Raw genomic sequence first — 11,160 nt, 5'->3', positions numbered from 1 at the left:
TTTCTATTCGCCTTTTTATTTGTCTAAATTCGTTCTTGGGAACATTTTCCGTACATAAATATATCGCATTGATATACTCGACGACGCATTTATGTATGCATGTATAAATAACAAAGGCGAATAGAGAGGATGTCAATCCTTTCTATTCGCCTTTTTATTTGTCTAAATTCGTTCTTGGGAACATTTTCCGTACATAAATATATCGCATTGATATACATCGATGATACATTTATGTATGCTTGTATAAATAACAAAGGCGAATAGAGAGGATGTCAATCCTTTCTATTCGCCTTTTTATTTGTCTAAATTCGTTCTTGGGAACATTTTCCGTACATAAATATATCGCATTGATATACATCGATGATACATTTATGTATGCTTGTATAAATAACAAAGGCGAATAGAGAGGATGTCAATCTTTTCTATTCGCCTTTTTATTTGTCTAAATTCGTTCTTGGGAACATTTTCCGTACAAAAATATATCGCATTGATATACATCGACGATGCATTTATGTATGCCTGTATAAATAACAAAGGCGAATAGAGAGGATGTCAATATTTTCTATTCGCCTTTTTATTTGTCTAAATTCGTTCTTGGGAACATTTTCCGTACATAAATATATCGCATTGATATACATCGACGATGCATTTATGTATGCCTGTATAAATAACAAAGGCGAATAGAGAGGATGTCAATCTTTTCTATTCGCCTTTTTATTTGTCTAAATTCGTTCTTGGGAACATTTTCCGTACATAAGTATATTGCATATAATATGCGTATGTATATAAAGACAAATACAAGGGATGTAAATCTCTTTTATTTTGCTAAATTCGTTTTACAGAACGTTGTGTAAACTTAAGGATATCATTCATCTTAACCGATAAGCACCTAGCCTATACTCTTTTTGTATTCTATTATCATGTTTGGAAACATTTTCTTACGATTTCCAGAATTAAATTCACTATTTTAATTCGGAACATTGTCTTAAATGTACGTTCAGTTCGAAGACGAACCACAAGATACGTTTATAAGTTATACCTTATGAGACTATTAAATATACAGTTTTCAGACCTAATGCGATGAACTATCAAAAAACAATTAAAAAACATCGCCCCGTGCGGAAATTGAATTGGAGACTAATTCCATTCATCTGAATTCGATCATTACCCGCATTGTACTTCTAGAGCCCGTTCGGTCCGATGGCGAATAAAATCCGCGTTTCAGTATATCATATGCGGTTAAACGGTGAGGCCAGTTACAACTGCATTAAAACCTCCGATGTATACCTGAATATAGCGGGAGGACGCCCGCATAATTTGACGAACCTTCAAGTGCACCTACTTATGAGGGACCATATAATACCAATTCGACATGACGAGAATTCAGAGCCAAATCGATATCACATGGCAACTATATTTGGTTCTAATGAAATGAAGGATCAACGAACATGAAGACATGCTCATCAATCACAGATACATGGAATTCTGTATCGTCGCAACCGATAATACGTACAACCTTCGATTGGAATGAATTAATCAAAAAAATTGGACGAAAATAGTTTAGACATTCAGAAAACTGACAATTAGGTAAAACTGTAAAACCTGCTTTAAATAGAAACCACATTAATCAAAAAAGGTCATGCATTGTAATACGATTAGTTACGAAAGTAGCCTAACCTTTGGACCATTTTGAATTTTAACTTATCGAGATATCGTTCGCGGGTAAACGGCGGGACTAACTACCACCGCCTTGACAACCGCAGCCTATGCCCGAACAAATCAGGAAGGCGCGTGCATGGATTAACGAGATTCCCACTGTCCTTATCTAAAATTTTACGCAATACTGCCGCGACGGAACCGAACAGGCGCTCGGAGACCCGTACGTGAACCGTCCCCGATACTTACGCAGGAAAGACCAGCTCGGAGCTTTAACAAGCACCAGAGCCATAGACAGATAGTCTACATTTCAAAATGTCCATATACTTACGCAGGAAAGACCAGCTCAGCAGATCGCGTTCGGATCCGTTCAGAGAAGGATCGAGATGCCGAGCGCGGGTAAACGGCGGGACTAACTACCACCGCCTTGACAACCGCAGCCTATGCCCGAACATATCAGGAAGGCGCGTGCATGGATTAACGAGATTCCCACTGTCCTTATCTAAAATTTTACGCAATACTGCCGCGACGGAACCGAACAGGCGCTCGGAGACCCGTACGTGAACCGTTCCCGATACTTACGCAGGAAAGACCAGCTCGGAGCTTTAACAAGCACCAGAGCCATAGACAGATAGTCTACATTTCAAAATGTCCATATACTTACGCAGGAAAGACCAGCTCAGCAGATCGCGTTCGGATCCGTTCAGAGAAGGATCGAGATGCCGAGCGCGGGTAAACGGCGGGACTAACTACCACCAACTTGACAACCGCAGCCTATGCCCGAACATATCAGGAAGGCGCGTGCATGGATTAACGAGATTCCCACTGTCCTTATCTAAAATTTTACGCAATACGGCCGCGACGGAACCGAACAGGCGCTCGGAGACCCGTACGTGAACCGTCCCCGATACTTACGCAGGAAAGACCAGCTCGGAGCTTTAACAAGCACCAGAGCCATAGACAGATAGTCTACATTTCAAAATGTCCATATACTTACGCAGGAAAGACCAGCTCAGACCTTTAACAAGCACCAGAGCCATAGACTCATGGTCTACATTTCAAAATGTCCCTAACTAAGATCGCGTTCGGATCCGTTCAGAGAAGGATCGAGATGCCGAGCGCGGGTAAACGGCGGGACTAACTACCACCACCTTGACAACCGCAGCCTATGCCCGAACATATCAGGAAGGCGCGTGCATGGATTAACGAGATTCCCACTGTCCTTATCTAAAATTTTACGCAATACGGCCGCGACGGAACCGAACAGGCGCTCGGAGACCCGTACGTGAACCGTCCCCGATACTTACGCAGGAAAGACCAGCTCGGAGCTTTAACAAGCACCAGAGCCATAGACAGATAGTCTACATTTCAAAATGTCCATATACTTACGCAGGAAAGACCAGCTCAGCAGATCGCGTTCGGATCCGTTCAGAGAAGGATCGAGATGCCGAGCGCGGGTAAACGGCGGGACTAACTACCACCACCTTGACAACCGCAGCCTATGCCCGAACATATCAGGAAGGCGCGTGCATGGATTAACGAGATTCCCACTGTCCTTATCTAAAATTTTACGCAATACGGCCGCGACGGAACCGAACAGGCGCTCGGAGACCCGTACGTGAACCGTCCCCGATACTTACGCAGGAAAGACCAGCTCGGAGCTTTAACAAGCACCAGAGCCATAGACAGATAGTCTACATTTCAAAATGTCCATATACTTACGCAGGAAAGACCAGCTCAGCAGATCGCGTTCGGATCCGTTCAGAGAAGGATCGAGATGCCGAGCGCGGGTAAACGGCGGGACTAACTACCACCACCTTGACAACCGCAGCCTATGCCCGAACATATCAGGAAGGCGCGTGCATGGATTAACGAGATTCCCACTGTCCTTATCTAAAATTTTACGCAATACGGCCGCGACGGAACCGAACAGGCGCTCGGAGACCCGTACGTGAACCGTCCCCGATACTTACGCAGGAAAGACCAGCTCGGAGCTTTAACAAGCACCAGAGCCATAGACAGATAGTCTACATTTCAAAATGTCCATATACTTACGCAGGAAAGACCAGCTCAGACCTTTAACAAGCACCAGAGCCATAGACTCATGGTCTACATTTCAAAATGTCCCTAACTAAGATCGCGTTCGGATCCGTTCAGAGAAGGATCGAGATGCCGAGCGCGGGTAAACGGCGGGACTAACTACCACCACCTTGACAACCGCAGCCTATGCCCGAACATATCAGGAAGGCGCGTGCATGGATTAACGAGATTCCCACTGTCCTTATCTAAAATTTTACGTAATACGGCCGCGACGGAACCGAACAGGCGCTCGGAGACCCGTACGTGAACCGTCCCCGATACTTACGCAGGAAAGACCAGCTCGGAGCTTTAACAAGCACCAGAGCCATAGACAGATAGTCTACATTTCAAAATGTCCATATACTTACGCAGGAAAGACCAGCTCAGACCTTTAACAAGCACCTGAGCCATAGACTCATGGTCTACATTTCAAAATGTCCCTAACTAAGATCGCGTTCGGATCCGTTCAGAGAAGGATCGAGATGCCGAGCGCGGGTAAACGGCGGGACTAACTACCACCACCTTGACAACCGCAGCCTATGCCCGAACATATCAGGAAGGCGCGTGCATGGATTAACGAGATTCCCACTGTCCTTATCTAAAATTTTACGCAATACGGCCGCGACGGAACCGAACAGGCGCTCGGAGACCCGTACGTGAACCGTCCCCGATACTTACGCAGGAAAGACCAGCTCGGAGCTTTAACAAGCACCAGAGCCATAGACAGATAGTCTACATTTCAAAATGTCCATATACTTACGTAGGAAAGACCAGCTCAGACCTTTAACAAGCACCAGAGCCATAGACTCATGGTCTACAATTCAAAATGTCCCTAACTAAGATCGCGTTCGGATCCGTTCAGAGAAGGATCGAGATGCCGAGCGCGGGTAAACGGCGGGACTAACTACCACCACCTTGACAACCGCAGCCTATGCCCGAACATATCAGGAAGGCGCGTGCATGGATTAACGAGATTCCCACTGTCCTTATCTAAAATTTTACGCAATACTGCCGCGACGGAACCGAACAGGCGCTCGGAGACCCGTACGTGAACCGTTCCCGATACTTACGCAGGAAAGACCAGCTCGGAGCTTTAACAAGCACCAGAGCCATAGACAGATAGTCTACATTTCAAAATGTCCATATACTTACGCAGGAAAGACCAGCTCAGACCTTTAACAAGCACCAGAGCCATAGACTCATGGTCTACATTTCAAAATGTCCCTAACTAAGATCGCGTTCGGATCCGTTCAGAGAAGGATCGAGATGCCGAGCGCGGGTAAACGGCGGGACTAACTACCACCACCTTGACAACCGCAGCCTATGCCCGAACATATCAGGAAGGCGCGTGCATGGATTAACGAGATTCCCACTGTCCTTATCTAAAATTTTACGCAATACGGCCGCGACGGAACCGAACAGGCGCTCGGAGACCCGTACGTGAACCGTCCCCGATACTTACGCAGGAAAGACCAGCTCGGAGCTTTAACAAGCACCAGAGCCATAGACAGATAGTCTACATTTCAAAATGTCCATATACTTACGTAGGAAAGACCAGCTCAGACCTTTAACAAGCACCAGAGCCATAGACTCATGGTCTACAATTCAAAATGTCCCTAACTAAGATCGCGTTCGGATCCGTTCAGAGAAGGATCGAGATGCCGAGCGCGGGTAAACGGCGGGACTAACTACCACCACCTTGTTGACAACCGCAGCCTATGCCCGAACATATCAGGAAGGCGCGTGCATGGATTAACGAGATTCCCACTGTCCTTATCTAAAATTTTACGCAATACGGCCGCGACGGAACCGAACAGGCGCTCGGAGACCCGTACGTGAACCGTCCCCGATACTTACGCAGGAAAGACCAGCTCGGAGCTTTAACAAGCACCAGAGCCATAGACAGATAGTCTACATTTCAAAATGTCCATATACTTACGTAGGAAAGACCAGCTCAGACCTTTAACAAGCACCAGAGCCATAGACTCATGGTCTACAATTCAAAATGTCCCTAACTAAGATCGCGTTCGGATCCGTTCAGAGAAGGATCGAGATGCCGAGCGCGGGTAAACGGCGGGACTAACTACCACCACCTTGACAACCGCAGCCTATGCCCGAACATATCAGGAAGGCGCGTGCATGGATTAACGAGATTCCCACTGTCCTTATCTAAAATTTTACGTAATACGGCCGCGACGGAACCGAACAGGCGCTCGGAGACCCGTACGTGAACCGTCCCCGATACTTACGCAGGAAAGACCAGCTCGGAGCTTTAACAAGCACCAGAGCCATAGACAGATAGTCTACATTTCAAAATGTCCATATACTTACGCAGGAAAGACCAGCTCAGCAGATCGCGTTCGGATCCGTTCAGAGAAGGATCGAGATGCCGAGCGCGGGTAAACGGCGGGACTAACTACCACCAACTTGACAACCGCAGCCTATGCCCGAACATATCAGGAAGGCGCGTGCATGGATTAACGAGATTCCCACTGTCCTTATCTAAAATTTTACGCAATACGGCCGCGACGGAACCGAACAGGCGCTCGGAGACCCGTACGTGAACCGTCCCCGATACTTACGCAGGAAAGACCAGCTCGGAGCTTTAACAAGCACCAGAGCCATAGACAGATAGTCTACATTTCAAAATGTCCATATACTTACGCAGGAAAGACCAGCTCAGACCTTTAACAAGCACCAGAGCCATAGACTCATGGTCTACATTTCAAAATGTCCCTAACTAAGATCGCGTTCGGATCCGTTCAGAGAAGGATCGAGATGCCGAGCGCGGGTAAACGGCGGGACTAACTACCACCACCTTGACAACCGCAGCCTATGCCCGAACATATCAGGAAGGCGCGTGCATGGATTAACGAGATTCCCACTGTCCTTATCTAAAATTTTACGCAATACGGCCGCGACGGAACCGAACAGGCGCTCGGAGACCCGTACGTGAACCGTCCCCGATACTTACGCAGGAAAGACCAGCTCGGAGCTTTAACAAGCACCAGAGCCATAGACAGATAGTCTACATTTCAAAATGTCCATATACTTACGCAGGAAAGACCAGCTCAGCAGATCGCGTTCGGATCCGTTCAGAGAAGGATCGAGATGCCGAGCGCGGGTAAACGGCGGGACTAACTACCACCACCTTGACAACCGCAGCCTATGCCCGAACATATCAGGAAGGCGCGTGCATGGATTAACGAGATTCCCACTGTCCTTATCTAAAATTTTACGCAATACGGCCGCGACGGAACCGAACAGGCGCTCGGAGACCCGTACGTGAACCGTCCCCGATACTTACGCAGGAAAGACCAGCTCGGAGCTTTAACAAGCACCAGAGCCATAGACAGATAGTCTACATTTCAAAATGTCCATATACTTACGTAGGAAAGACCAGCTCAGACCTTTAACAAGCACCAGAGCCATAGACTCATGGTCTACAATTCAAAATGTCCCTAACTAAGATCGCGTTCGGATCCGTTCAGAGAAGGATCGAGATGCCGAGCGCGGGTAAACGGCGGGACTAACTACCACCACCTTGACAACCGCAGCCTATGCCCGAACATATCAGGAAGGCGCGTGCATGGATTAACGAGATTCCCACTGTCCTTATCTAAAATTTTACGCAATACGGCCGCGACGGAACCGAACAGGCGCTCGGAGACCCGTACGTGAACCGTCCCCGATACTTACGCAGGAAAGACCAGCTCGGAGCTTTAACAAGCACCAGAGCCATAGACAGATAGTCTACATTTCAAAATGTCCATATACTTACGCAGGAAAGACCAGCTCAGCAGATCGCGTTCGGATCCGTTCAGAGAAGGATCGAGATGCCGAGCGCGGGTAAACGGCGGGACTAACTACCACCACCTTGACAACCGCAGCCTATGCCCGAACATATCAGGAAGGCGCGTGCATGGATTAACGAGATTCCCACTGTCCTTATCTAAAATTTTACGCAATACGGCCGCGACGGAACCGAACAGGCGCTCGGAGACCCGTACGTGAACCGTCCCCGATACTTACGCAGGAAAGACCAGCTCGGAGCTTTAACAAGCACCAGAGCCATAGACAGATAGTCTACATTTCAAAATGTCCATATACTTACGCAGGAAAGACCAGCTCAGACCTTTAACAAGCACCAGAGCCATAGACTCATGGTCTACATTTCAAAATGTCCCTAACTAAGATCGCGTTCGGATCCGTTCAGAGAAGGATCGAGATGCCGAGCGCGGGTAAACGGCGGGACTAACTACCACCACCTTGACAACCGCAGCCTATGCCCGAACATATCAGGAAGGCGCGTGCATGGATTAACGAGATTCCCACTGTCCTTATCTAAAATTTTACGTAATACGGCCGCGACGGAACCGAACAGGCGCTCGGAGACCCGTACGTGAACCGTCCCCGATACTTACGCAGGAAAGACCAGCTCGGAGCTTTAACAAGCACCAGAGCCATAGACAGATAGTCTACATTTCAAAATGTCCATATACTTACGCAGGAAAGACCAGCTCAGACCTTTAACAAGCACCAGAGCCATAGACTCATGGTCTACATTTCAAAATGTCCCTAACTAAGATCGCGTTCGGATCCGTTCAGAGAAGGATCGAGATGCCGAGCGCGGGTAAACGGCGGGACTAACTACCACCACCTTGACAACCGCAGCCTATGCCCGAACATATCAGGAAGGCGCGTGCATGGATTAACGAGATTCCCACTGTCCTTATCTAAAATTTTACGCAATACGGCCGCGACGGAACCGAACAGGCGCTCGGAGACCCGTACGTGAACCGTCCCCGATACTTACGCAGGAAAGACCAGCTCGGAGCTTTAACAAGCACCAGAGCCATAGACAGATAGTCTACATTTCAAAATGTCCATATACTTACGTAGGAAAGACCAGCTCAGACCTTTAACAAGCACCAGAGCCATAGACTCATGGTCTACAATTCAAAATGTCCCTAACTAAGATCGCGTTCGGATCCGTTCAGAGAAGGATCGAGATGCCGAGCGCGGGTAAACGGCGGGACTAACTACCACCACCTTGACAACCGCAGCCTATGCCCGAACATATCAGGAAGGCGCGTGCATGGATTAACGAGATTCCCACTGTCCTTATCTAAAATTTTACGCAATACTGCCGCGACGGAACCGAACAGGCGCTCGGAGACCCGTACGTGAACCGTTCCCGATACTTACGCAGGAAAGACCAGCTCGGAGCTTTAACAAGCACCAGAGCCATAGACAGATAGTCTACATTTCAAAATGTCCATATACTTACGCAGGAAAGACCAGCTCAGACCTTTAACAAGCACCAGAGCCATAGACTCATGGTCTACATTTCAAAATGTCCCTAACTAAGATCGCGTTCGGATCCGTTCAGAGAAGGATCGAGATGCCGAGCGCGGGTAAACGGCGGGACTAACTACCACCACCTTGACAACCGCAGCCTATGCCCGAACATATCAGGAAGGCGCGTGCATGGATTAACGAGATTCCCACTGTCCTTATCTAAAATTTTACGCAATACGGCCGCGACGGAACCGAACAGGCGCTCGGAGACCCGTACGTGAACCGTCCCCCGATACTTACGCAGGAAAGACCAGCTCGGAGCTTTAACAAGCACCAGAGCCATAGACAGATAGTCTACATTTCAAAATGTCCATATACTTACGTAGGAAAGACCAGCTCAGACCTTTAACAAGCACCAGAGCCATAGACTCATGGTCTACAATTCAAAATGTCCCTAACTAAGATCGCGTTCGGATCCGTTCAGAGAAGGATCGAGATGCCGAGCGCGGGTAAACGGCGGGACTAACTACCACCACCTTGACAACCGCAGCCTATGCCCGAACATATCAGGAAGGCGCGTGCATGGATTAACGAGATTCCCACTGTCCTTATCTAAAATTTTACGCAATACTGCCACGACGGAACCGAACAGGCGCTCGGAGACCCGTACGTGAACCGTTCCCGATACTTACGCAGGAAAGACCAGCTCGGAGCTTTAACAAGCACCAGAGCCATAGACAGATAGTCTACATTTCAAAATGTCCATATACTTACGCAGGAAAGACCAGCTCAGACCTTTAACAAGCACCAGAGCCATAGACTCATGGTCTACATTTCAAAATGTCCCTAACTAAGATCGCGTTCGGATCCGTTCAGAGAAGGATCGAGATGCCGAGCGCGGGTAAACGGCGGGACTAACTACCACCACCTTGACAACCGCAGCCTATGCCCGAACATATCAGGAAGGCGCGTGCATGGATTAACGAGATTCCCACTGTCCTTATCTAAAATTTTACGTAATACGGCCGCGACGGAACCGAACAGGCGCTCGGAGACCCGTACGTGAACCGTCCCCGATACTTACGCAGGAAAGACCAGCTCGGAGCTTTAACAAGCACCAGAGCCATAGACAGATAGTCTACATTTCAAAATGTCCATATACTTACGCAGGAAAGACCAGCTCAGACCTTTAACAAGCACCAGAGCCATAGACTCATGGTCTACATTTCAAAATGTCCCTAACTAAGATCGCGTTCGGATCCGTTCAGAGAAGGATCGAGATGCCGAGCGCGGGTAAACGGCGGGACTAACTACCACCACCTTGACAACCGCAGCCTATGCCCGAACATATCAGGAAGGCGCGTGCATGGATTAACGAGATTCCCACTGTCCTTATCTAAAATTTTACGCAATACTGCCGCGACGGAACCGAACAGGCGCTCGGAGACCCGTACGTGAACCGTCCCCGATACTTACGCAGGAAAGACCAGCTCGGAGCTTTAACAAGCACCAGAGCCATAGACAGATAGTCTACATTTCAAAATGTCCATATACTTACGCAGGAAAGACCAGCTCAGACCTTTAACAAGCACCAGAGCCATAGACTCATGGTCTACATTTCAAAATGTCCCTAACTAAGATCGCGTTCGGATCCGTTCAGAGAAGGATCGAGATGCCGAGCGCGGGTAAACGGCGGGACTAACTACCACCACCTTGACAACCGCAGCCTATGCCCGAACATATCAGGAAGGCGCGTGCATGGATTAACGAGATTCCCACTGTCCTTATCTAAAATTTTACGCAATACGGCCGCGACGGAACCGAACAGGCGCTCGGAGACCCGTACGTGAACCGTCCCCGATACTTACGCAGGAAAGACCAGCTCGGAGCTTTAACAAGCACCAGAGCCATAGACAGATAGTCTACATTTCAAAATGTCCATATACTTACGCAGGAAAGACCAGCTCAGACCTTTAACAAGCACCAGAGCCATAGACTCATGGTCTACAATTCAAAATGTCCCTAACTAAGATCGCGTTCGGATCCGTTCAGAGAAGGATCGAGATGCCGAGCGCGGGTAAACGGCGGGACTAACTACCACCACCTTGACAACCGCAGCCTATG

The sequence above is a fragment of the Rhynchophorus ferrugineus genome, unplaced genomic scaffold (genome assembly GCF_030347505.1).
Source record: "Rhynchophorus ferrugineus isolate W39M unplaced genomic scaffold, kcgeb_rfMv2 rfM539, whole genome shotgun sequence".
Lineage (NCBI taxonomy): Eukaryota > Metazoa > Arthropoda > Insecta > Coleoptera > Curculionidae > Rhynchophorus > Rhynchophorus ferrugineus.
The sequence above is the reverse complement of the archived record's forward strand: the minus strand, read 5'-3'. Positions refer to the sequence as shown.